Source organism: Pogoniulus pusillus, chromosome 9 (assembly GCF_015220805.1).
Source record: "Pogoniulus pusillus isolate bPogPus1 chromosome 9, bPogPus1.pri, whole genome shotgun sequence".
NCBI classification, from domain to species: Eukaryota; Metazoa; Chordata; class Aves; order Piciformes; family Lybiidae; genus Pogoniulus; species Pogoniulus pusillus.
In genome coordinates, this window is record NC_087272.1 from 3,258,965 (window position 1) to 3,284,949 (window position 25,985).

Below are 25,985 nucleotides of genomic sequence, written 5' to 3' on the forward strand. Positions count from 1 at the left end.
GGACCCTGCGTCCCAGCCTGTGTTGTCTGCATTTGTAGCACACAGTCTTCTCGTGCCAAATGCAAACTGGGGAACGTGCTCCCATCCCGCAGCAGCCTCGCAAGCGTCCCACCTGCTGCCAGTCTGACTGCTCTCAAGGCTGATGAGTGCTAATTGCCCCGAGAGGCCCCACCTGGGCACTCCACCCACGCCCTGCCCAGCTGACCAGGGGCTCCACTTAAGATCCAGTTTGAACACGTTCAGGTTTCTGCTCGGCACACTCTTCTCCAGCTCCTGGCTCCTGCTGCTCTTGGCTGGTTCCTCCAGTCTCGACTCATCCTTTCTCATGGCTGCTGAGGCATCTTGGCTCTGCCCGTTGTGTTCAGGTACCGTGGGGGGACACACAGTCCTGGTGAGTGGGAGGGGGTCCTGGAGAGTGGGAGGGGGTCCTGGTGAGTGAATGCATGACCCCTGCTGCGGTTGCTATCAGCAGCTCCCTGCACTGTGCGGCAGCTCTTGCTCTTCCCTCACACTGCAGCCTTGCAGCTCAGCTTCCTTCATCGTGGTGGGGCAAGAGAAGCAAAAAGCATAACTGGGAAGTAGGTAGAAGTAATTTGTGCTTCAGAGAGGCTTTGTTCGCTTGCTGAGCAGGGGGGTGCTCTACTGGCCCTTCCCGTGGGCTTTGTGTGGGTGATGTGGACCACTTTACACTAATGAGCTCGTACAAAAACCGTGTTTGTGGCATAGGTTGTGCAGAAGCTTGCAAAGGTCGTTCTGAAGTGTGGATCCTTTTCTTCTCTTTGAAGCTCTTGGCATTCAGGGAGTTGGGTTGTAAAAGGAGGGAAGGAAGGACTGGCTGAGCAACTCTCCACCTCCAGCCTTGGTAGCAGGGCAAAGGAGAATTTTGGCTGTGCTCACATCAGATTCATGAGTAAATGTGAGGAGGAAGTTGTTGAGCATGAGAGTGGTGAGAGGCTGGCATGGGTTGCCCAGGGAGGTGGTTGAGGCCCCGTGGCTGGAGGTGTTTAAGGCCAGGCTGGATGAGGCTGTGGGCAGCCTGCTCTAGGGTAGGGTGTCCCTGGGCATGGCAGGGGGGTTGGAACTGGCTGATCCTTGTGGTCCCTTCCAGCCCTGACTGATTCTATGGTTCTGTGAAATGTGGTTATGGTGGCTTCTCATCAGAAATGAGCTAGCACAAAAGAGCCAGATCTAAGCTGCTTTGAATATACATATTGGAGAGCTGTGGTGTGACTCCAGAGTGAAGTTTGGCTGCCTGCTCCTGTCCTTTTGGTTAAATCTACCTCTGATCTCTGTTTCAAAATCCCCTCCAAGACAGTGGTTTTCATGAGAGGTGTAGAGGCTCCTTGAGTAGAAGTGAGCCTCTCATTTGTGTAATCTTCTGTGTGACTTCTGCCTCTGTCCAATGAATGTTCAAAGTCCTGGGGAGTTTTTTTTGTTTCCACCTGAGTCTGCCTGCTAAATGCATGGTGTTGGCTTATTTCTTGCTTCTTGGGTTTTGAGTGTTGGTAATTTTCTTTTCCTTGACAAAAAAAAAAAGTTGTCTTTTTCTTATACAGACTTCTTGACATTGGTTTGTCCTTCATCTAGAACCCTCAAGGCCTTTGATGAATCTTTGTTGCTTCTGGGGTGTGGAAACAGCTTAGCATGTGCTTGGCTCTAATAGCTGTACAAACTGCAACACCTGTGAGGAACAGAAGTACTTGCACCTGACACTGTTGATTGGCGTTGGAATGGGCTGCACAGGTGAAGTTGCAGTCCCCCAGCAAAGCCTGCATGAGGCACTTAGTGCCATGGTCTGGTTGATTGGCCAGGGCTGGGTGCTAGGTTGGGCTGGCTGAGCTTGGAGCTCTCTTCTAACCTGCTTGATTCTATGATCTGGTTGATTGGGCAGGGCTGGGTGCTAGGTTGGGCTGGCTGAGCTTGGAGGTCTCTTCTAACCTGCTTGATTCTATGATCTGGTTGATTGGCCAGGGCTGGGTGCTAGGTTGGACTGGCTGAGCTTGGAGGTCTCTTCTAACCTACTTGATTCTATGATCTGGTTGATTGGGCAGGGCTAGGTTCTAGGTTGGGCTGGCTGAGCTTGGAGGTCTCTTCCAACCTGCTTGATTCTAAGACATACTCAGGGCTCTGAGGGAGTTTTACTCTTGACACCCTGGCAGCATAAGGGCACCATTCCCAGTATCATCCTTACTATGAAATAAGAGCCATTTATTAGCATTGTCTATACAGCTAAGCACTACACTGGGATTTGAACAAAATCTGACTGTATTTTCCATCAGAAAATGTCCTGTTTATTTGGTTGGGCTTGCAGACCAAAGAGAAATATCTGCAACCCAGTTTCTGTGCAGTGCCTTCCTCCTTCTTACAGAGTTTGAGCTGTTTCACTGATTTCTTCTCCCAGATCTTTACACCAACTACCTTGCAGTGTCCAATTACTCTGTGGTACTGGGTTTGGTTAATTTCTTTTCCCCCACATGTATTTAGGTAAATGTGAGCCATTTCAGGTTCCCTCCTTATCACAGCATCATCAGGGTTGGAAGAGACCTCACAGATCATCAAGTCCAACCCTTTACCACAGAGCTCAAGGCCAGACCATGGCACCAAGTGCCACATTCAATCCTGCCTTGAACAGCTCCAGGGACGGTGACTCCACCACCTCCCCGGGCAGCCCATTCCAGTGTCCAATGACTCTCTCAGGGAAGAACTTTCTCCTCACCTCCAGCCTAAATTTCCCCTGGCACAGCCTGAGGCTGTGTCCTCTTGTTCTGGTGCTGGCCACCTGAGAGAAGAGAGCAACCTCCTCCTGGCCACAACCTCCCCTCAGGTAGTTGTAGACAGCAATAAGGTCTCCCCTGAGCCTCCTCTTCTCCAGGCTAACCAATCCCAGCTCCCTCAGCCTCTCCTCATAGGGTAAACCCACTTAAGCCTGGTGAATGCCCTGCCAATATGGTTAGGGTACACAAGCCCATCTCTGGCAGCCTTTAGCAAGGACACAATGACATGTGAATCTCTGCATCTGAGCTGCAGGCCGGAGTGGGGCAGGGAGATTTTCCTTGGCTGCTTTTCACAGAGTCACAGAACATTAGAGGTTGGAAGGGACCTCCAGAGATCATCCAGTCCAGCCCCTCTGCCAAAAGCAGGGTAGTTTGCACAAGAATGCACCCAGGTGGGTTTGGAAGGTCTCCAGAGAAGGAGACTCCTGATCGCCCCTGGGCAGCCTGTCCCAGGGCTCTGTCACCCTCTCTGTGAAGAAGTTCCTCTTCATGTTGAATCATAGAAGCAACCAGGTTGGAAGAGAGCTCCAAGCTCAGCCAGCCCAACCTAGCACCCAGCCCTGGGCAAGCAACCAGACCATGGCACTAAGTGCCCTAGCCAGGCTTGGCTTCAACACCTCCAGGCACAGCAACTCCACCACCTCCCATGCCAATCACTCTCTCTGACAACAACTTCCTCCTAGTATCCAGCCTACATCTGCCCCACCACAACTTGAGACTGAGAGGTGAAACCTGCTCTGTTCAGTTTGTGTCCACTGTTCCTTGTCCTACTGCTGTGCACCACCAAACAGAGCTTGGCCCCCTCCACTTGACCCCCAGCCCTCAGCTCTTGATAAACATTGCTCAGATCCCCCCTCAGCCTTCTCTTCTCCAGACTAAACAGCCCCAGGGCTCTCAGTCCCTCATCACAGGAGAGATGCTCCAGTCCCCCAGTCATTCTCATAGCTCTCTGCTGGACTCTCCTCAGCAGTTCCCTGTCTCTCTTGAACTGGGGAGCCCAAAACAGGACACACTATTGCCAAGTGTGTTCTCAGCAGGGAGTAGAGAGCTCATCGTGCTTAAAATTGTTCTATTGCTGTGTGAAGTGTAGTTGGGCTGACTGGGACAGGGAAGGAAAGATGTGCTGTCCAGCCCCTGGTGGTGGGCTTCAGTTGGAGAGCAAAAGGTCCTTTCTCAAATGACTTTGTTTTCTTTTCTATGTCTCCTTGTAATTTGATACTGGAAATTACATCTTAAGTGGTGATTTTGTTGTTGGTTTTTTGCTTCTTTTAATGGTATTTGCCTCAGGGTTGTTTGGTTACCATTTTTTTATGCCTGAAAATTGGTTTTAAAGTTTTGTCTTTCCTTATAATAGCATTACAAAGGCTTAAGTTCCTTTTATGTTATTTCTCTTTATTGTGGAAGAGAAACTGTAGCAGCAGAGTTTGGCCCTTGCTTTGCAGAGCTCCAAGAGGTAGCCAGTGTGTGCAGATGGGAATATAAAATGACCACTATCTGAAATCCAAGTAGTGTGAAGGCATGGCAAAGCTGGGGGTGGGGAGGGGATGTGGTGGGTGATGCATGAGCTCTTCAAAACGTTTTCTTGCCAGCAAATTGCTGTTCTTTGTAACAAACTGAAGACACAGAAACGAGAGAGGTGGTGGAAACCTCATCCCTGGAAGGCTAGGCTGGATGTGGCTCTGAGTAACCTGATCTGGTGTGAGGTGTTCCTGCCCATGGTAGGAGGCATGGAACTGGATGATCCTTTAAAGCTCCTTCCAGCCCTGACAATTAAAATCATAGAATCAGTCAGGGTTGGAAGGGACCACAAGGAGCAGCCAGTTCCAACCCCCCTGCCATGCCCAGGGACACCCTACCCTAGAGCAGGCTGCCCACAGCCTCAACCAGCCTGACCTTAAACACCTCCAGCCACGGGGCCTCAACCACCTCCCTGGGCAACCCATGCCAGCCTCTCACCACTCTCATCACCAACAACTTCCTCCTCACCTCCAGCCTCACTCTCCCCACCTTCAGCTTTGCTCCATTCCCCCCCAGTTCTGTCACTCCCTGACAGCCTAAAAAGTCCCTCCCCAGCTTTTTTGTAGCCCCCTTCAGATGCTGGAAGGCCACAAGAAGGTCCCCTGGGAGCCTCCTCTGCTCCAGCCTGCACAGCCCCAACTCTTTCAGTCTGTGCTCACAGCAGAGCTGCTGCAGACCTCTGAGCATCCTCCTGGCCCTGCTCTGGACACACTCCAGCATCTCCACATCCCTCTTGTCCCAGGGTCTCCAGAACTGGATGCAGTACTGCAGGTGGGGTCTCAGCAGAGCACAGCAGAGGGGGAGAATCCCCTCCCTGGCCCTGCTGGCCACACTTCTGCTGCTGCAGCCCAGGCTCTGCTTGGCTTTCTGGTTTTATGTATGCCTACTGGATTTCACTTGATGCAGTGTCCTGTCACTAAACTGTCAAAAGGCTGACTTCTTAGACACTTACCAGGATAAAGCTGGGATACCTGTGATGGTTTGGCAGTTACCCACCCCCCCACTGTTATGAAATCTCCCAGACTAGACTCAGCCAGCTGGCAGTTAAGGAATGAAGTTTTATATTCGCAGCTTAGCACAAGATACAAGCAGAGTTACAACTGTTACAGCTAGAGACAGGAATAGACAAGTTAAAGGTAATACAGGAACACAACAGCCTTGCCTGAAACCAGAGTCCCCAGGAGGAGCTCCTAACCACCCTGCCACCTTCTTTCCACCTCTCTACTTTATCCCAGAGCATGCCTTACATGTGAGGTGAGGTTGGAGGATGGGCAAGGGAGTTAGAAGCCAGAAGGATTAGTTACACAGCAGCAGCCCAGGGAGAAAAGCACAGACATGCACTGTCTTACCTGTTTCTGTTCTTGCTCTTATACATCTCAGCAAGCCTGTGAGTGCAGCAAACATCACCACTGTTTCCTTTTCACAGCCTAGCAGCTAATTTCTCTCCCCAAAATACTCCAGCTGGCCTCAAACCAGCCCAGTACCAAACTGCTGGAAATCCTCTCTGTGTTGCAGAAGACAGCAGCAGTCCAGTGGGTTATGTGATGTGGCAGAGCTTGAAAGCATAGCACATCAAGGAGGGAAGGAGTGCCATAACTGCAAGGGTATTTGGCTGTTATTTTTAGAGTTGCTTGACTGACAGATGGTTGTGCAACAGTGATGTGTGTGTGCAGAGCTAGTGGAATAGTGCTGGAGATGGTTATGGGCTGATGTAACTCCAGTGTGATGACAATTCCCTGGCTCTTTGTGAACTTCTATCCGTGACACACAGTGCCCTACATGTCAGCTTGCTTTTGTTTTCCATGGCTTGTTTCTCTTTGCTTTCCACACCATACAACAGTGAGGGAACAAAAAAGATCCTTTTATGAGGTAATTAATGCCTGTTGTCTTTTGGCATATTCCAGTTGGAATATAGGAGACATGCACTCTGTAGCTGGGTCTGTGGTTGCTGAAATGCCTCTCTGCAAATAAAGGGGCATCTAATTTAAAACAAAGTGAGACCCTCTTTCTTTCTACAGGGAGAATGAAGCAGCCTGCCTGCATGAGGCTTCTTTGCCTTGCTTGGGTCACTGTGTAGCAATCAACTGTCCTCAAGGAGGGCGACAAAGCTGGTGAGGAGCCTGGAGCAGAGCCCTGTGAGGAGAGGCTGAGGGAGCTGGGAGTGTGCAGCCTGCAGCAGAGGAGGCTCAGGGCAGAGCTCATTGCTGCCTGCAGCTCCCTGAAGGGAGGCTGTAGCCAGGTGGGGTTGGGCTCTTCTCCCAGAGCAACCAACAGTAGAACAAGGGACCACAGTCTGGAGCTGTGGCAGGGGAGGTCTAGGCTGGATGTTGTTAGGAAGTTGTTGTCAGAGAGAGTGATTGGCATTGGAATGGGCTACCCAGGGAGGTGGTGGAGTCACTGTGCCTGGAGGTGTTGAAGCCAAGCCTGGCTGGGGCACTTAGTGCCATGGTCTGGTTGATTGGCTAGGGCTGGGTGCTAGGTTGTGCTGGCTGAGCTTGGAGCTCTCTTCCAACCTGCTTGATTCTATGTCTGCCCCTCTTAGAAAAGGCAAAACACATCCAAAGGAATATTTCAGTAAAGAAAGGTGCTTTTGTTTTGCTCTATGAGCTCTGCTGACTTCCTCAGGCTTCCACTAATGTCTCCTATTCATAAGCTAATCATATAACTGGTTGGAATTAAGTAAAATAGTTTGGACAGATTTGTTCCAGGAACTTTCTGGAGCTGCTTCAAGATCAAACCTCACTCGAGGTCTTCATGAATCCCCAGCTCTTTTCCCTGTCATTCTGCCATCCTCTGTGACAATACAGCTGCATCTGGGGAGGACTGCTGTTATGCCATTAAGCTGCTTGGTTTATAGTCTCCAAAAGTCCCATTCCTTGTCAAAGCTTTAAATCCAGGAGGAAATCCCACTAATAAACAAGTAACATTATAGTATGGCAAGAATAAGAACATGTTCTCTCTGTACACTCCATACAGACAATAAAACCCACTAAATATTAAACTTACACTGATGTGAGTCCTAAATTAAGGACCTGCAAGAGGAAGAATCAAACATACTCCACGATAGTGAAATGGAATTGCTGTTATGTAAGAATGATGACAGACTTGCTTTTAATTAAAGTAACAGCTGTGGGATTGGGTTTCAAAGAAGTGGTCAAGGCAAATACTGAGCACAAAACAAGGCACACAGTAAGTGTTTAGCAGTTCCAAACAGTTAAATGTTTCAGGGAAGTATGAGATGTGAAAGGGAGGGGGGGAAAGGGGATCATGGTGAGATTAGAATGAAACTTGACTAAAGGACCAACACTCCTGAACAAATAACACTACATGAAACTAATTAGAGTTTGGAATATGAAATAGTTTAAGTTTGCTATCTCAGCTGTTTCTTTAAACTGGAAGAGGGAGTAATTCATATGGCAAAAATAGTTAGTGGTTCAGAGGGCAGAATAGAATCACAGAATCAAGCAGGTTGGAAGAGAGCTCCAAGCTCAGCCAGCCCAACCTAGCACCCAGCCCTGGCCAATCAACCAGACCATGGCACTAAGTGCCCCAGCCAGGCTTGGCTTCAACACCTCCAGGCACAGTGACTCCACCACCTCCCTGGGCAGCCCATTCCAATGCCAATCACTCTCTCTGACAACAACTTCCTAACAACATCCAGCCTAGACCTGCCCTGCCACAACTTCACACTGTGTCCCCTTGTTCTCTTGCTGCTTGCCTGGCAGCAGAGCCCAACCCCACCTGGCTACAGCCTCCCTTCAGGGAGCTGCAGACAGCAATGAGCTCTGCCCTGAGCCTCCTCTGCTGCAGGCTGCACACCCCCAGCTCCCTCAGCCTCTCCTCACAGGGCTCTGCTCCAGGCCCCTCCCCAGCCTTGATGCCCTTCTCCAAACACCTTCCAGCACCTCAACATCTCTCTGCAATTGAGCAGCCCAGAACTGGACACAGCACTCCAGGGGTGGCCTGAGCAGTGCTGAGCACAGGGGCACAAGAACCTCCCTTGTCTTGCTGCCCACACTGCTCCTGAGCCAGCCCAGGATGCCATTGGCTCTGCTGCCCACCTGGGCACACTGCTGCCTCCTCTTCAGCTCCTCTCTACCAGCACCTCCAGGTCCCTCTCTGCCTGGCTGTTCTCCAGACACTCTGTCCCCAGCCTGTAGCACTGCTTGGGGTTGCTGTGGCCAAAGTGTAGAACCCTGCACTTGGCCTTGTTCAATCTCATCCCATTGGCCTCTGCCCACCCATCCAGCCCAGCAGTTCTGTGTTTCTAAGTTATAAAATACTGCAGGAATATGGAGGAACAATAACAAAATCCACCAAAGAAAAGGCAGTTTGAAGTCTCAGTCCATGGAAGCCAAGTGAGGAGCACTTGGTATGAGTCCCACTGCTGATATCAGCAAGCTGTATGCAAGTGCTTTGGGATGCCCCCCTCAATACCCTCCCTGCAGTTTAAGACTGAGCAGTTTGAAGCTAAAAGCTTTCCAGGCAACAGAATTATTTGTAATTAGAGATCATTTTTCTCTGTTGCTATTGTCCTAGAGACTCATTCTTTAAAATGTCCTCTAAAGCCTTGTGCTCTACAAACCTCTTGTTTAGTAAAGCTGTCTGGTGTTCACTTCTGATGGCTTTCAAGCCCCATTTGAATTAATAAGGCTTGCAAATGCCAGAAATTCATAAGGAGAGGACTCTGGCCCACTGAAAACAGGGGAGGATGTTATGGCTGACTGCTGGCTCCTCTTGCTGGTGAAAGATGCTGGGGCAGGCAGCCAGCTGCTCTCCCCAGGAGGGAGTTAGTCCCTAGATCTGTTTGGGAACGGCTGTCCTAAACAATTTTGTTCAAATATAGTGCCTTTTATGTTCTTTCCAATCCTCTGTCCCTCTTGCAATTACCATTTCACATGGGAACCAAGCATCCTTTCTTCTTGTTCCTCTGCTTTTATCGAGATGGGCTGGCACTGTTTTGCTCCTGAGGCCAACATGAGCTCAGACACATACATGGAGGCGCACATCCTGCGGCAGAGTGAAGTAACAACAAGTGTGTTTGGTCCCAGGCTGCTCGAGGTTGCAGAGCAGAGAGGAAACAGGACTGTGCTGCCTATAAATAAGGGCTGCCTCGAAGTTGTGCTTAGTATGTGGATCAACTCCAGGCCAGTGTGGGGGTGTTGGAGGGGTTTTTGGGGTTTGCTTTTTCACAAGCACATGTTGTGGTAGGCCTAGTAGGACCAAAACAGGCTTATACAGGTACTGGCTTGCCCAGGCATACTGTTGTCCTGTGGCAATCAAGGTACACACACTTAGCTTGTGCCTGCCTTGTGCAAGGCCTGGGCTTTTGCCAAAGTTGGGTAGGCAAGCCTATGGCTTTGCCTAATTGGTCAGGTTTGGCTAACTGCCATTCTGATTGGCTACTCTGTGTCCAAATGGCAATTGACCTCAGCCCACATTGGTAAATGCCCCCTGCCCTGCCACTCTCTGCTGCTGCCTACTGCTATTGCTTACTGCCTTACTGGTGCCATGGTCTAGCCTTGAGCTGTGTGGTAAAGGGTTGGACTCGATGATCTGTGAGGTCTCTTCCAACCTTGGTGATACTGTGATACTGTGATACTGTTTGCCTGGGCACTCTGCTGTCGCAAGGTTACCAGGAACAGGCTCTAAATGCCTGCACATGATCAGCCTGCACAGGCCCAGCATGACACTGTGCTGAGACTGCCCATGGCAGACATCCTGCCTGCACCTGAGAGTCTCCTGCTCAGACTACAAGTCCTGGAGATACACAGATCATCCAGAGGAGCCATGAGACAAGGTCACAGATTGTCTGCCTCCTTTCCCCAAGAAGCCTGGGAAGAATCAAGTCTCAGCAGCTGACAAGACTGTTCCCTGAAAGCATTTGGGTACTGTCTAGGGCTGTGGCTACCCCCACGAGTTGGGTAATAATAATTTTGTGACTAAACACTAAAAATCCTCTTTGTAATTCTCCATTGCCTTCTGCCATAAGCAGAAAGAGCTCCTTGAGTCCATCTAGTGGGCAAGCGATGACCACGAGCGGCATTTGACTGGAGGAATCTTCTCTTTCATAGAATCAAGCAGGTTGGAAGAGAGCTCCAAGCTCAGCCACTCCAACCTAGCACCCAGCCCTGTCCAGTCACCCAGACCATGGCACTAAGTGCCCCATCCAGGCTTGGCTTCAACACCTCCAGGCACGGCGACTCCACCACCTCCCTGGGCAGCCCATTCCAATGCCAATCACTCTCTCTGACAACAACTTCCTCCTAACATCCAGCCTAGACCTCCCCTGGCACAGCTTGATGCTGTGTCCCCTTCTTCTGTTGCTGTTTGCCTGGCAGCAGAGCCCAACCCCACCTGGCTGCAGCCTCCCTGCAGGCAGCTGCAGACAGCAATGAGCTCTGCCCTGAGCCTCCTCTGCTGCAGGCTGCACACCCCCAGCTCCCTCAGCCTCTCCTCATAGGGTTTGTGTTCCAGGCTTTTCACCAGCTTTGTCACCCTTCTCTGGACTCCTTCCAGCACCTCAACATCTCTCTTGAATTGAGGAGCCCAGAACTGGACACAGCACTCAAGGTGTGGCCTGTTCAACTAATGTTTATATATTTTGCTGGTTATTACTAGATCTGATTATTACCTGTGAGAAGTTTCCATGACTGTGCCAGAAGTGATTATTAAAATTAGTGGTTGGGGGGTGGCAAGAGGTCTGAACATAAACATTAATAAACAATATGAACTTTGGGGAAAGAATAGCATCTTGCATTAATTCATTTCCCCTTCCTAACAGCACAGTAGAAGAGACGTTGGCTAGGTCTCAAGTTGTGCTGGGGGAAGTATAGGCTGGATGTTAGGAGGAAGTTGTTGGCAGAGAGAGTGATTGGCATTGGAATGGGCTGCCCAGGGAGATGGTGGAGTTGCTGTGCCTGGAGGTGTTCAGGAAAAGATTGAATGAGGCATTTAGTGCCATGGCCTGGTTGATTGGCCAGGGCTGGGTGCTAGGTTGGACTGGCTGAGCTTGGAGGTCTCTTCCAGCCTGCTTGAGTCTATGCTAGGTGATAACCATTGATGAGAGAAAAGCATATCTGATAGTGGTATCTCCTACCTAAGTAATTTTCTACCTGGCTGTTGTAGCTTTTTGATGTTCTGTTTGTCACAGCTCCAGGGCTGATTTGACAATAACAGTACTGCACTACAGACACTCTGTGTTTCAGCAGACACCAGCTGTAAGCTGTGAGCAAACAAAAGACAAATGAAGCACGGTGTTGGGTTGTGCTGCTAATGTGTGTTGGTGCTACAGAATTGTAAGCAAGTGTTCTGGAGCACTACATGTTCCTTTCTTATCCCCACCCCGTGGGATTTGAATAGGGAGGAGTAAAAGGTGCAAAAACTGCTTTGCCTCGCTCCACCCTGCAGCCTAGAAGGGGGAACAGCAGGAGGCTGCTTTTGGCTTGTGTGCTGACCCATGCGGGAGCCCGCACTGGAGCTGGGCTGCTGGTTGGCTGGGTTTTTGTGCCCAGCATAAAATGGCAACTGGACTCTTCATCTGCACAGATGGGCAAAGTCCAAGGGGATGGCTTCAGTAGCTCCAAGTGCTGGGTGCTGCACTTTGGCCACAACAACCCCATGCAGAGATACAGGCTGGGGTCGGAGTGGCTGAGAGCAGCCAGACAGAGAGGGATCTGGGGGTGCTGATTGATACCCACCTGAACATGAGCCAGCAGTGTGCCCAGGTGGCCAAGAGAGCCAGTGGCATCCTGGCCTGCATCAGGAATGGTGTGGCCAGCAGGAGCAGGGAGGTCATTCTGCCCCTGTACTCTGCACTGCTTAGACCACACCTTGAGTGCTGTGTTCAGTTCTGGGCCCCCCAGTTTAGGAGGGACATTGAGATGCTTGAGCATGTCCAGAGAAGGGCAACGAGGCTGGGGAGAGGCCTTGAGCACAGCCCTACGAGGAGAGGCTGAGGGAGCTGGGATTGGTTAGCCTGGAGAAGAGGAGGCTCAGGGGAGACCTTATTGCTGTCTACAGCTACCTGAGGGGAGGTTGTGGCCAGGAGGAGGTTGCTCTCTTCTCTCAGGTGGCCAGCACCAGAACAAGAGGACACAGCCTCAGGCTGCGCCAGGGGAGATTTAGGCTGGAGGTGAGGAGAAAGTTCTTCCCTGAGAGAGTCATTGGACACTGGAATGGGCTGCCCGGGGAGGTGGTGGAGTTGCCGTCCCTGGAGCTGTTCCAGGCAGGATTGGACGTGGCACTTGGTGCCATGGTCTGGCCTTGAGCTCTGTGGCAAAGGGTTGGACTTGATGATCTGTGAGGTCTCTTCCAACCTTGATGATACTGTGATACTGTGAGCTAGCTGAGCTGCAGAGAAATCCAGCAAGGGAACACTGCTGAATACCTACCTGACTTCTGTGAGTAAAGCCTGCTGCTGCCTTACTTCTTTGCTCAGCCTCACTGCTAGTGGGGTAAAGCTGTGCTTATAGCTTAGCCTTTTCCATTGCCTGACCTCCTAACTCTCTACATTTGTCCATAACATCCTTTGAAGAATTCCCGATGGAACTAGAACCTGTTAATAAACCTGAACTAGTTCTGTATCTAGTTTGGGGGCAGGGGTTTTCAGGAGAATAAAACTAATTCTATTTTTCTTCTTCCTGCCCCAGCCCCATTAATTCCCTGCCTCCACAACAGCAAGCCATAAGATACTTCCATCACCTTGTCTGCACTGTGTAGAACAAAGGCTGTTTAGTCTGGCACGGTACCGCCGTATCTTGCTGTGTTACTGAAGATGCTGGGGAAGTCCTGATGTCTGCTCAGCAGCTTGGAAGGAATAAATTGCTTGTATGCCTTTGTTTTTCCTCTGTGAAATACATGGGGGCAAATGACAAACAGACTTGCTGTCGTTAACCCAGGAAAATCGATGCCTAAAGCACTGAGCCGCAGAGCTCTTTAGGAGACAAAGGGAGTTCTACTGTTCTGAAAAGAGAGCGTTCCCTTCTCCAACCCAAAGGATTATGTTGTCTTGTCTAAACAGAGACAAAAGGTGAAGAGGTAACAAGATACTTGTTTTTCCACGGGATGGTTTATTTGCATGTGTTCAGTGGAGGGATTCTCCTCTGCTGACAGCATGTAGTGTTCTGAAGGAACTGGAGCAGCACAGGGCTCAACACTTGGAGGTCAGGAAGGTGAAAGCATGGTGGAAACTTTGCCAGGAGGCTCGAACGTTGTTGTGGTTTCATCTGCTTACCTTAGCAATGAGAGAAGATTTAGACAATTATCTGACAACCTCTAGAGTGTCTTGTTCAGAGATGCTGCTGCTCCTTCTCAGTATTGTCACAGGGAGCTCAATGTTTTCAGCATCTTCATTTGGGTGGTGTTGTAATCAGGTCTGATATAATTAGGAGTTTAAGAATGGAGACTGAAGAGATTAGCTGGAGGTTGTGGGGAGTAGAAGGGAACGATCATAGAATCAACTAGGTTGCAAGAGACCTCCAAGCTCACCCAGTCCAACCTAGCACCCAGCCCTACCCAATCAACCAGACCATGGCACTAATCATCATGGAGAGCTCAATATCTTCAGCATTTTCATTTGGGCATTGTTATAATCAGGTCTCATATAATTAGGAGTTTAAGAATGGAGACTGAAGAGATTAGCTGGAGGTTGTGGAGAGTGGAAGGAAATGATCATAGAATCAACCAGGTTAGAAGAGACCTCCAAGCTCAGCCAGTCCACCTTATCACCCAGCCCTGTCCAATCAACCAGACCATGGCACTGAGTGCCCCAGCCAGGCTTTGCTTCAACACCTCCAGGCACGGTGACTCCACCACCTCCCTGGGCAGCCCATTCCAATGCCTTCTTCAGAGATCAGTCCAGACCTCATGATTTCTGTGGCTGCTGATTTCACTGCAGCTCAGCAAGGCAGGCATTTGGGGAAGAGTTGCTACGTTTTCAGGGCAATTGGTGAACAACTGTTGTGGGGCAAACAACTTGCTGCTCTTGGGCTGCGTGCTGGCACCAGAGCACTACAGCACAATCCCTTGATTCTCACACACTCAAACACTGAACTGTTTGGGGTTTGGGTTTTTTTTCCTGCTTCAAAGGCAACTCTGCTTTCCAATCTCTGTTTGGCAGTACGAAGCAAACGTGTTCTTCTTATTGCAAACTTGTTCACTTAAATTCTCTTACACCTTCTTTGTGTTCCCACTCTATTTTTAAATCTTTTTAAGTGTTGTTTTGTGTGTATGTCCCTTTATCCCTCTTTGCACCTAGTATTCTAGGTTTCTCTTGCTGGTGTAGCATGGGGTAGTTAGCTCTTTTCTTAGAAGAGCCAGTACAAGTGTGAGTCCTTCAGTTAAGGGAGTGAGTCCCTCAGTTTCTTGTTTGTGTAGGAGGTAAGGAGAAGGAAACCAATGAAAAATGGAAGCATCTCTGCTGAGGGGGTAAAGCTTAGGCTCACAATAGCAAACACACTTGTTGTTATGGGCCGTGGCTAGGATGCAGGCCAAAAGAGAGCAGAGCGTGAAGTACTCAAGAACAACTTTGCATACACATCTCACAAAGCTATGCTCCAGAAACTCTGCTGGAATAAGCTTTCTTTAGGTATTTCAGCACTTACAGGCTTCCTTCAGCTAGTTAGGGAGTCTCTTTGTACATTTACCTCTAGTATTGACTGAGGCACGTGTAAAAAAAACCCACAACATCCCTATAGTGATGGAGAGATTAGAGGTTTGGGCTGAAGAACAAAGAGCAATGCAGTGGAAGAAGCTCTCCTTTGGACCTAGTTTGCTTTCTCTTCCATGCAGCTGCCCCAGAATATTGATGCAGTACTCTGCAAATGGAATGTTCTGAGTCAAAGGGGGATAGACAAGCTTGTGTGTGAGGTGTATTGATGTCTTGGAAGGTAGTGGAGAGTATTTATTCCCTCTGAGTGCAAGTCATCAAAATTATGTGAGGTTAGGGTAATGTGTGTCTGCACTAGTGAGCAGGGCCCAGTTAGATTTGCTGTAATAGCTGTACTGAGCTCCTGGTGCTCAAGGCCAAAGCATTTGAACTGGCTGCAGCCTGCCCAGGATGCCTCTTGGACTAGGTGCATTGGGTGCACTCCTGAGATACATTTTTTTCATGCTTGTGATGTGTGCACTGAGGCTGCCCCACGACTGCTTTCTGTTGCACATTAAAATGCTAATGCAGTCACACTTCAAATATCCCCATTCCAAAATAAAAATTCCATCCCCATTCCAAAACTAAAATTCCATCCCCATTAAAATTCACTTTTTTTTTCCCCCCATGGGAATTACACACTCTAAAATGTCCCAATTTTTGGTTCCAGGCTTCCAGTCTAATAGCAGATCAGCAGTTCAGGTTATTTTAATCAACCAGGGAAGCAGTACTAAAAGACTACTGAGACTGAGGAGCCCTGGTCTGAGTTTTCTCCTGTGTCTCTAAGGTAGGATGCGTTGGGGTGAGGCGGTCTGGGAGCTGTAGCACAACAGCAGTGCCCCCGCTGGGGCCGCGGCGCAGCCTGTGCTCGGCAGTGGCACTTTGGCCACAGCAACCCCATGCAGAGATACTGGCTGGGGTCGGAGTGGCTGGAGAGCAGCCAGACAGAGAGGGATCTGGGGGTGCTGATTGATACCCGCCTGAACATGAGCCAGCAGTGTGCCCAGGTGGCCAAGAGAGCCAGTGGCATCCTGGCCTGCATCAGGAATGGTGTGGTCAGCAGGAGCAGGGAGGTCATTCTGCCCCTGTACTCTGCACTGCTTAGACCACACCTTGAGTGCTGTGTTCAGCTCTGGGCCCCCCAGTTTAGGAGGGACATTGAGATGCTTGAGCGTGTCCAGAGAAGGGCGACAAGGCTGGGGAGAGGCCTTGAGCACAGCCCTACGAGTCGAGGCTGAGGGAGCTGGGATTGGTTAGCCTGGAGAAGAGGAGGCTCAGGGGAGACCTTATTGCTGTCTGCAACTACCTGAGGGGAGGTTGTGGCCAGGAGGAGGTTGCTCTCTTCTCTCAGGTGGCCAGCACCAGAACAAGAGGACACAGCCTCAGGCTGTGCCAGGGGAGATTTAGGCTGGAGGTGAGGAGAAAGTTCTTCCCTGAGAGAGTCATTGGACACTGGAATGGGCTGCCCGGGGAGGTGGTGGAGTCGCCGTCCCTGGAGCTGTTCAAGGCAGGACTGGACGTGGCACTTGGTGCCATGGTCTGGCCTTGAGCTCTGTGCTAAAGGGTTGGACTTGATGATCTGTGAGGTCTCTTCCAACCCTGATGATACTGTGACACTGTGCTAAATCACTGCTGCCGCTCGAACCGCTCGTTTTTCAGCGGGCCGTTCCCACGCTGTCCGGTTTCATCGCGGCTGGGAGCTGCACCCCGGCAGTGCATGGCCTCGCTTTCGCTCGCCGGTCCCCCCGCGGAGCGCCGCAGCACTTGGCCGCTTGCGGGGGGGACGTGGCGGTCGTTCTCTTGGCTGGTGATTAATGGGTACGTAAAGTAGCCCGTTAACTCCGGCCCCCGGCGCTCGGGGGCTGACCGAGAGTCCCCTCAGATGGCGGCGGGGGCCGGGGAGGGGGCATCTCCGCGCCGACTGCCTGCGGGGGGGCGGGAGACGGCGGCGGCGGTTCCGGCGGCTGCGCGGTCACTAGTGGGAGCTGGAGAGGGTGAGGGGAGGGGAAAAAAAAGCGCCCCAAACCACCCCGAAGTGAAGTGCGGAGGCGGCGAGCCCGGCGGGAAGGGCTGCGTGCGGGCGCGGCGGGAGAGGCAGCCCCGGGAGAGGCAGGGGCCCGCCAGCCTCCGCAGCTGGTAAGGAAGCCGGGCCCCGGCGGGAAACGGGCGTTGTGCAGCGGGGATGCCGCGGCCGGGGCAGCCTGGCGGGCACCTGCCTGGCCGGGAGGGTCCCGGGGAGCTGCCCGGCCCGCGGTAGCGGCGAGCCAGCCCCAGTCAGCCGCGGGTGGCCCCGGCTCGCTGCGCGCCTCAGCCGAGGGAGCCCTCTGAGAGCTCCGCGGCGCCATCCCGCCCTCGGCTGGGGTGCTCGGCGGTGAGCTGTTCCCTCGTTCCATCCCGCGTGTGGTGTCGAGCGCTTGCTCTGCGCTGTGCCGAGCTCAGCCCGGCGAAGGAAGCTGCGGCGGAGCTTGCGGCGTGCTCCAGCTGGGGCTCTGGTGGGAAGCCGTTTGCTGGACCTTCTCTCGCTCACACGCTGCGTATTGCTACGACCTCTTCAGTTGCACGCCAGGAGCTGGAGTGTGCTTTTACATCCGAACGTCGCTTTGTCGGGATCGGTCTCGTTTCGTAGCTGAGGTTTGGGTAGCGGTGATGTCTCGCACGGTCGTTCCAGCGCTGCTGAGTGAGGAGCTTGGTTGCTTCTGATAGACCAAGGTGAAGTCGGCGTTACCGGTGCGATCGTAGCAGCGGGGTTTTTTTGGGTCGTGCTCTTCAGAAACGTAACGCTTCGCTACTTGGTGTGAGAACCTGATAAATCCCGGAAAGCATTCCTATTTAGGAGGCTTTCCGTGATGAAACGAGAGGGCTGCCTGGCGTCCTCGCTCTGCCTATCGTCGTCGGTCTGCCGGCGCAAAAAGCGGGGCGCCCTGGGGTTAAAAACAAGGCAGGCGTGTAAGGATAATTCTCCGGAAGGCTTTCTCAGCATGCAATCATTTGCAGCTTGGTTGCTTCGTAAGGGAGAGTTGGTGCCCTTCTAGCCCTCGCTGATAGTTCCCTTCCATGAACTGCGCTGCTTGCCCCTTGACCCCGTGTACGACTCAACATCTGCAACATGCCGTGGCAAGGAATTCCTTCGGTTTAACTTCTGCCCTGTGCTAGACTCCATAGCCTTTTATTTTGTACCTCCTGATGTCTTGGATGGAGATAGTGTGAATTTAGTCCCTGTTCTGTCCCATTCATGCTTTTATAAGCTTCAAGCATTTCCTCTGTTGTCTGCTGTTCAGGCTGAAATGCTCTCTTCTTCGTTTGATTTGAAGTTTAAGAGAAGGAGAATGAGTGCAGCCGCAGATCTCAACCTGAAGGGAGGATGTAGCCAGGTGGGGTTGGGCTCTGCTGCCAGGCACACAGTGACAGAAGAAGGGGACACAGTCTCAAGTTGTGCCAGGGCAGGTCTAGGCTGGGTGTTAGGAGGAAGTTGTTGTCAGAGAGAGTGATTGGCATTGGAATGGGCTGCCCAGGGAGGTGGTGGAGTCTCTGTGCCTGGAGGTGTTAAAGAAAAGCCTGGATGAGGCACTTAGTGCCATGGTCTGGTTGATTGGCCAGGGCTGGGTGCTAGGTTGGACTGGCTGAGCTTGGAGGTGTCTTCCATCCAGGTTGATTCTATCTCACAGGTCCCTGAGTGTGCTACTTGGAAGCTAGGTGAATATTTTGGTAAGAAGAATTAGATGATAGGCTGTGAAAAGGAAACAGTGGTGATCTCTACTTCACTCATAGGTTTGCTGAGATGGATAAAAGCAAGAACATAAATATAGCTAACACAGTTACTGTCTGGCTTTGGCTGCCTGAGCTTCTCTCCCTAACTTGCTGACTGTGTAACTAATCTGTCTGCTTCTTAAGTCCCCTGGCTGATCCTCCAAACTCACCTTGAACATAAGGCAAAGTCTGGGATAAAGTAGGGAGGTGGCAGGGTGGTTGGGAGCCCCTCCTAGGGACTCTGGTTTCTGGCAGGGCTGCTGTGTTTCTGTCTCTAGCTGTAACTGTTGTAACTCTCTGCTTGTATCTTGTGCTAGGCTGTGAATATAAAGCTTCATTCTTTGATTTCTAGTTTGGCTGAGTCTAGTCTGGGTGATTTTATAGAAGTTAGGGGGACAGGGAACATCCAAAGCATCCCACTGAGAATGGGGTCACTTTGAACAACAGGCAGGTTAAAGTGAGGATGTTGAAAGCTACAGTCTGTGGGAGTAACTCGTGGAGGCAGTGACTGTTAATTTGGCAGAGTGGCTACTGTGTGATTGCCTAGAGAGGATAAAATCACCTCTAAGAACTAGTGAGCAGATTAGGGCTCCACTTACTCCTGTTTTTTTTTCCAGCCAAAAAGCATGTGCTGGCAGTGGATTTCTTACAGAGGACTTCAAAAACTAACACTACCACCCTCCCAACCCCCCAAACCCCAGCATTTTACTATTGGAGTGATGTGATGAATTCCCAATCTGGTTGTAAGTAGATTTCCTGGTTCAGGGTGTTGAAATTTTGCATTGTTACAAAACAGCTCTGCAGTTCCTTCAAAATAAGGAATCCATCACAGTAAATACAACCTAAGGGCCTTGACTGTCTTCCCACAACCTGCTACACTGCTTGGCTTCAGCTGAGCTGCTCTTAGTTGATGTTTGTGCAATTAGGACAGACCTCCACAAATACAGACCTTTGTGGTGGTTATATCTGTATTTGTGTGTGTGCCTCCCTGACTTAGCCCTTCCTGTGGACTCTGCACTGAATGCTTTGGCTTCAGGTTAGCACTTCAGTACTGCTGTAGAAGAGGAGGCTGAGGGCAGAGCTCATTACTGTCTACAACTACCTGAAGGGAGTCTGTAGCCAGGTGGGGTTGTTCTCTTCTTCCAGGCAAGCAGCAAGAGAAGAAGAGGACACAGTGTGAAGTTGTGGCAGGGGAGGTCTAAGCTGGATGTTGTTAGGAAGTTGTTGTCAGAGAGAGTGATTGGCATTGGAATGGGCTGCCCAGGGAGATGGTGGAGTTGCTGTGGCTGGAGGTGTTGAAGCCAAGCCTGGCTGGGGCACTTAGTGCCATGGTCTGGTTGATTGGTCAGGGCTGGGTGCTAGGTTGGACTGGCTGAGCTTGGAGCTCTCTTCCAACCTGCTTGATTCTATGATTTTAAGTATATAGAATCAGTCAGGGTTGGAAGGGACCACAAGGAGCAGCCAGTTCCAACCCCTCTGCTATGGGCAGGGACACCCTACCCTAGAGCAGCCTCACCTTAAACACCTCCAGGCATGGGGCCTCAACCACCTCCCTGGGCAACCCATTCCAGCCTCTCACCACTCTCATGCACAACAACTTCCTCTTAACGTCCCGTCTGACTCTCCCCACCTCCAGCTTTGCTCCATTCCCCCTCCACTCCTGCCACTCCCTGAGAGCCTAAATATGAGTGGGTGCCTTTCAATTGGTGCACTTGTATAGTTAAAGAGATGTGTGTGCTGGAGTCTTTGATGCAGTGAGGCCAGAGAATTGATGTTTCTGCAGAAGCAAGCACTCAGGTCTTGAAACACTCTTTTAAAGAGCTTTGTTTGGTAATGATGTAAACCTACAGATGCACAAAGGCTGTTCCCAGTGTCTCATCTTCCTTGCCTGTTTCTGTCGTTCTTCTCTGAGTATCGTTCCCTAGAAAACAAGAGCTTCAATCTGTAAGATATTATGTGTGCTGCCAGGTGCAAGGAAACAATGAAAAGGAAGTCTGATGTCCAGGTGGGAAATGATGTGTTACTACTCCCAAGAAAGATTAACTTGTCTTTTTTTTCCAGATGACTACTTGAGCTGCTCTGTTTCTTAACCTCTGATGGCTTGCAGAGCGCCTACCTAAACTGTAAATCCTGCTTTGTCTTCTGAGCACAATACCTGATGTAGTGTGCTGAGGGGAGTCAAGAGATCTCAGAAGTCTCTCTAGGTCCAGCCTAAATGCTGCTGCTGCTGCTTAACAGCCACTGCAAGTAGTTTGCAACCTTCGGGTAGGGTTTGGGTAAGACAGGAAAGTCTATTAACAGCTTGCTGCAGGTATTGGGAGGAAGTTGTTGGCAGAGAGAGTGATTGGCATTGGAATGGGCTGCCCAGGGAGGTGGTGGAGTGGCTGTGCCTGGAGGTGTTGAAGCCAAGCCTGGCTGGGGCACTTAGTGCCATGGTCTGGTTGCTTGGGCAGGGCTGGGTGCTAGGTTGGGCTGGCTGAGCTTGGAGGTCTCTTCCAACCTGCTTGATTCTATGATTCCTGTGGTCTGGTTGATTGGCCAGGGCTGGGTGCTAGGTTGGGCTGGCTGAGCTTGGAGCTCTCTTCCAACCTGCTTGATTCTATGATAAGGATCTGGATAATTTTAGCAAGTCCTGTACTGATACATTTATAAATCCTCATTAAGGAATGGCAACCAAGAAAACCATGTTGCTTTATCTGCTGTTCCATCCTTACAACTACCCTAAGGTCAGTAGAAAATAGAATCATAGAATTATCTCTTATTATCACTGTGATTTTTTTTTGTTCTATTTCAGAAGATAAAATCTTTTTTTTCCCTTCATCTGTCTTGAAAGAACCTGAACATTTTGCTGCTGATAAGCAAGATTTGGACAAAACTGAAAAGCACTGCAGTTTGGTCTAGAGTTTGCATATGTCAGACTTGTTTCTTCACCACTTTGGCCCACGTTTGCTTCTGATGGCCATGGTCTAGTTGACTGGCTAGGGCTGGGTGCTAGGTTGGACTAGATGATCTTGGAGGTCTCTTCCAACCTGGTTAATTCTATGATTCTATGATCAGAGCATTCCTCTTTCTCGTTTTTACAGTGTTGTGCTAATTTGAGCCTAGCTGGGATGTTCTGGTGAGAAGAATTAGATGCTAGGCTGTGAAAAGGAAATAATGGTGATGATTACTGCACTCATAGGCTTGCTGAGATGGATAAAAGCAAAAACACACTCATAGATAACAGAGTTGCTCTCTGGCTCTGGCTGCCTCCCTTCTCTCCCTAACCTGCTGTCTCTGTAATCCCTCTGCTTTCTATCCCCCCATGGCAATTCTCCCAACTCACCTTGAATGTCAAGTCAAGTCTGGGATAAGGTAGAGGGGTGGGGAGAAGGTGGCAGGGTGGTTGGGAGCCCCTCCTGGGGACTCTGGTTTCTGGCAGGGCTGTTGTGTTTCTGTATCACCTTTAACTTGTATATTTCTGTCTCTAGCTGCAACTGTTGTAACTCTCTGCTTGTGTCTTGTGCTGAGCTGTGAATACAAAGCTTCGTTCCTTAACTCCCAGCTGGCTGAGTCTAGTCTGGGTGATTCTCTGAAGTGGGGGGGAGGGGGCAGGTAATCCCCAGACCATCACAGTGGTCGAAGCAGCAGAAAGGTAGCGAGAGTTAGAAGGTTTTCAGACTCTACAAGCTGTAACATCCTGATGCTATCTGTGAATCCTATCATACATTACATCAACAACTTGGTTCTTCTGAGTGCCTTTATTGCAGCTTCTCTAAGGGCTGGGCTTGGCTTTTTGCAGTGAGGAAATGATTTTTAAGGTAACCCAAATGCTTTCATAAAGCACTGTTTGATTACACGACACCACAGGTTTTCATGTATTGCTTTACCGAGGTGACTTTTCCTCTGCTTAAAATGTCAACACCTCATCAAGCTGTGAAGAAATTCCTGTGTGATCAGTTAGCCTTTATGATCAGTTCATGCCACACAGGGTGCATACAGCCAGGTGTGAGTGCTTACAGGCAGAGGTAAGTGCCTCTGGTACACAGGCAATGTGTTTTAATTGCTGTCATACACAGAGTAATGCTGCAGGCTTACCCAAAGGAACCTCATTTCTTAGGCTTGGTGTTTCAGGGCTGGGGTCCCTGGTACCTTGCCAGCCTTCCTTTTCATGGGGACAGGCATCCTGGCCTGCATCAGCAACAGTGTGGCCAGTAGGACAAGGGAGGTTATTCTGCCCCTGTGCTTGGCACTGCTCAGGCCACCCCTTGAGTGCTGTGTCCAGTTCTGGGCTGCTCAATTGCAGAGAGCTGTTGAGGTGCTGGAAGGTGTCCAGAGAAGGGCAACAAAGCTGGTGAGGGGCCTGGAGCAGAGCCCTGTGAGGAGAGGCTGAGTGAGCTGGAGTTGTTTAGCCTGCAGCAGAGGAGGCTCAGGACAGACCTCATTGCTGTCTACAACTACCTGAAGGGAGGTTGTAGCCAGGTGGGGTTGGTCTCTTGTGCCAGGCAAGCAGCAACAGAAGAAGGGGACACAGTGTGAAGCTGTGTCAGGGTAGGTCTAGGCTGGATGTTGTTAGGAAGTTGTTGGCAGAGAGAGTGATTGGCATTGGAATGGGCTGCCCAGGGAGGTGGTGGAGTTGCTGTGCCTGGAGGTGTTGAAGCAAAGCCTGGCTGAGGCACTTAGTGCCATGGTCTGGTTGCTTGGCCAGGGCTGGGTGCTAGGTTGGAGTGGCTGAGCTTGGAGCTCTCTTCCAACCTGCTTTATTCTATGATTGGCCAGGGCTGGGTGCTAGGTTGGAGTGGCTGAGCTTGGAGCTCTCTTCCAACCTTATTGATTCTATGATTCCCACATACCTGGGTCCCCAGGAGGGGCTCCCAACTGTCCCTTCCCCTTCCCTCTACCCCTCTCGAGCTTACCCCAGTCCCAAGGAAGAATGGAGGTTCAGCCAGGGGGTTAGGAAGCAAAGTGGATTAGTCAGAGTAACGGAGGGTGAGGATAGAGAGAGAGATGCAGCTCGAAGCTCCCCAGCAGGAGTAGTGCTTTATGCTTTGATTCTTATTCTTCTCCATCTCAGCAAGCCTGTGAGTGCAGCAGACATCACCATTGTTTCCCTTTCACAGTCTGTAATCTAATTCTTCTCACCAGAACATTCCAGCTAGCTTCAAACTGGCAGAGTGTGCCAGAAGGTGTTTTCTAGCAGTGAGTGGACTGTCACGCTGGGAGCCTCGTGTACACAGGTCTTGGGATTTCATCCCAAGTTTCAGGGGTTTCATCCCCTGAAACTGATTGTGTTACAGGTTGAAAATTAGGTCAGTGCTGAGACCAAGATACACTGCTACACCTCTGTGTTTTACTGTTATTAGGGCCAAAGATGGTAATTTCACAGACCAAGACAGACAAAGGCATGTGTAGCAAGTGTCCATTCCTCACTATCAGTACAGACTGGGGCATGAGGTGATAGAAAGCAGCCCTGTGGAAAAAGACTTGTGGGTGCTGATGAATGAGGAGCTGGACATGAGCAGGCAGTGGGAGCTTGCAGCACAGAAGACCAATGGCAGTCTGGGCTGCAACCAAGGCAGTGTGGCCAGAGAAAGGATCCTGCCACTTTATGCTGGTGAGATTCACTTGGAGTACTGTGTTCAGCTCAGGAGCCTTCAATACAAGAAGGCCATGGAGCTGATGGGGCAGGTCCAGAGGAGGGTCATGAATGCAGTCAGAGGGTTGGAGCAGCTCTGCTGCAAGGACAGGCTGAGGGTGCTGGGGATGTTCAGCCTGGAGAAGATAAGGTTCCAGAAATACTTTACAATGACCTTCCAGTAGCTGTAGGGAGCTACAAGAAGCCTGGAGAGAGACTGTTTGCAAAAGGGACAGGATGAGAGCAGTGGCTTCAAACTAGAGCATATTGAGATTGGGTGTTAGGAACAAGCTCTGCACCGTGAGGGTAGTGGAACCCTGGAACAGGTTGCCCAGGGAGGTGATTGTGGTCACATCCCTGGAGATGTTCAGAGTGAGGCTGGGCAGGGCTGTGGGCAACCTGATCTAGTTGAGGGTGTTCCTGCTGATTGCAAAGGGGGTTGGACTGGATGACCTTTGGAGGTCCCTTCCAACTCTGACCATTCTGTGATGCTGTAAAATGCCCACTTGCAAGCATAACTGTTGCTACTCTTCTGAAACAAAAGCAACTACTGTTTGATCAGAAAGGTTTCACATGTAAAAGACAAAATTATATGTAAGAAATGTTTCTAAACCTGCCACTTAGAAGTTCTTAAAAGGGTATTCTGAAAGGAGGCTGTAGCCAGGTGGGGTTGGGCTCTTCTCCCAGGCACCCAGGGACAGGACACAGCCTCAAGCTGTGCCAGGGCAGGTTCAGGCTGGATGTTAAGAGGAAGTTCTTCACAGCAAGAGTGATTGGCATTGTAATGGGCAGTCTGGGGAGGTAATGGAGTCACCATCCCTGGAGGTGTTTAAAAGTAGGCTGGATGAGGCACTTAGTGCCATGGTTTAGTTAATGAGAAGGGTTAGGTGATAGGATGGACTCAATCTTGAAGGTGTATTCCAACCTGGTTATTTCATGGAATCACAGAATCAGTCAGGGTTGGAAGGAACCACAAGGAGCAGCCAGTTCCAACCCCCCTGCTGTGCCCAGGGACACCCTACCCTAGAGCAGGCTGCACACAGCCTCAGCCAGCCTGGCCTTAAACACCTCCAGCCATGGGGCCTCAACCACCTCCCTGGGCAACCCATGCCAGCCTCTCACCACTCTCATCACCAACAACTTCCTCCTAACGTCTGGTCTGACTCTCCCCACCTCCAGCTTTGCTCCATTCCCCCCAGTCCTGGCACTCCCTGACAGCCTCAAAAGTCCCTCCCCAGCTTTTTTGTAGCCCCCTTCAGATAGTGAAAGGCCACAAGAAGGTCCCCTGGGAGCCTCCTCTGCTGCAGCCTGCACAGCCCCAACTCTTTCAGTCTACGATTCAGGACTTAGTCACTGAAGCTGCAAACGTCTTTGCCTCTGCATAACTTCACTGAGGAATGCTTAAGTGACTAAAACTATGCACTTGCAGGTTTGTAGCATCAAGATGGTAATTAGCTCTAGGTTAAGTTCCCCTTCCCCTAATTAAAAACACACAGGTCAATTAAGGATCAAATGAGACATTAGCTTTGTGGTTATCTGCCTTGGCAGTAAGAGCTGCTCAGCTGAATATTTCTACTCCAGTGTAATCTGACCTTTTGTCCAACTTGTTTGCCTTCATCCTTAACCAAAATTGGCCAAGGAAAAGTAATTGGTGTTTAAAACCAAGTGAAAAGGTGAAATGCTG

The 25,985-nt window shown here is 50.5% G+C and overlaps 1 protein-coding gene across 2 annotated transcripts in view; it reads left to right on the forward strand.

The window, feature by feature from the left end:
* The first annotated feature begins 261 nt into the window (after positions 1-261).
* BMPR1B (bone morphogenetic protein receptor type 1B) overlaps positions 262-25,985 on the forward strand; it is a 294,174-nt gene continuing 268,450 nt past the window's right edge. The window contains exon 1 of one of the 2 annotated variants that reach the window (XM_064148356.1): positions 262-365. The gene's annotated coding sequence lies outside the window, so the exon portion shown is untranslated. Of the gene's footprint in view, positions 366-15,663; positions 15,728-25,985 lie in introns of those variants that run through there. The other variant, XM_064148357.1, reaches the window with a different exon arrangement.